Below are 1,793 nucleotides of genomic sequence, written 5' to 3' on the forward strand. Positions count from 1 at the left end.
ACATCTATATCTATATCTATATATATATATATATATATATATATATATATATATATATATATATATATATATATAACATGTGTTTGTGACTTGTTGTATGGTCGTATTTATGCATATACTATGGAATACAATTTAAAGTCTTGTTGTAGAAGCTACAACCACCCTTCAAAATTTTGGCTCGCATGCAAATTTCAGGGCCTACCTTGGATCATGCGATCGATCTTCCTTGATCGCTTATTGGTAGGTTGATGATTTCAAGCTCCCCTCCTTGATCCTAAGAGTTGTATGCATTCTCATCTTTAGGTAGCATGTGTCATTTTTGGGCATAGGGGTTGATATTTGTCATGCAAAAGGAATGTTGTCATGCTTCAAGGGAATTGTGTGCATATGATTGGTTGTCATCACATAGACAAGTTACACACTCACTTCATGCACTTTTTTCACGAATGTTATTTCATCAAGCAAGGTATGTCTTATGCATTCTGGATTGTCTATGTTGTGTCATTAAGTGTTTGTGTGTGATCACAATCAAGTCCTATCATGTTCACATATGTTTCACTGATCTCACACTTAGCCATTCTCCCAAGCAACCTAGACCCATCCAGCTTCCCAAACTTCTGCGCTTTTCTTCTGCAACCATCAAGATTCCTCCCTTTCCTGTTGAAACCTCGTAGTGTGCACAAACACCAACCTGCCTTGCCTACTAAAACCTCGTAGTGCACAGAGACCCTAGCCAGCGCTGCTCTCTAAAAATGCACAAAGTAGTCCAGCTGCACTGCACTTAGAAATTGCGCAGAGTTGTCCTTCCAGGACCCTTGTCCCATAGCAGTGCCTTGAGCCTCAAAACTGTGTAGTGTTGTCCAAGTTGTCTTTTTGGTCTTACATGTAGAAACTATGCAGACAAGCCTCCCAGGGCCTCATTCCGAAAATAGTCACTATCCTTTGAAATTGCGCAAATCTACCTCTCAATGACTACAAGAAAAGCTAACAACCTGAAATCACTTCCAAGGAGTTGATGGGAAGGACCAAGGAAACAGCTAATGGAAAAGATCAAGGCCATATTAAAACTCTATTGGATGCATGATCATCTTGAGGGTAACTATGGTAAGTAAAGGACGCCTTTCGAAGTACACCTCTTAGTTGAGTTTACAGGACAACTTGTCATTTTCATATCATCTTGTCCTCAGTAACATGCATGTGCACAAACATGAAAAGTCATTTTTTGTGTTTCTTCTACATGTATTTCTTACTTTCCACTTGTTTGACCAATTGTCGTCTTTGACATGTTGATTGTTAAGTCATGCTTGCGACCACATTCTAGTGATGGTGAAGGTTGTGTTTGAGTTGTGCTCTCTATGTAATCATTTTTCGCACTCACACACAAAGTCGTATGCACTGCCACGCAAGTGTCACCTCAGTCATTCAATGATATATCATAAGTTTCATGCTTGTCGCTCACACCCATCGGTCAGTCACACTAAGTGCATGTTGTTTTGATGGTTTGAGGTGTCTTGTCGTCAAGTCATGTTGAGTGTGTGCTCGCAAGGTCATGTATGCACAAGTTCACTCGCTCACACACTTAGTCATTTTACTAAAATTCAGATGACCGAACCTCTCTCTAACAGTCACACCTTTGCTGAGCTGCATCACACAGTCTCAACCCTCAATGAACATGTACTGTTGCCAAAAATTGTGTAGAGATTGAGGTTGCCTCCTAGGCAGTCTGCACTATGCAATCCTGGAGTCAACTAGACTGAATTTCACCCAAAACAACCCAAAAGTTTCTCAGCAAG

This window comes from Pinus tabuliformis, chromosome 7 (genome assembly GCF_031772625.1).
Source record: "Pinus tabuliformis cultivar Carrire ecotype Pingquan chromosome 7, CPIR1, whole genome shotgun sequence".
NCBI lineage: Eukaryota > Viridiplantae > Streptophyta > Pinopsida > Pinales > Pinaceae > Pinus > Pinus tabuliformis.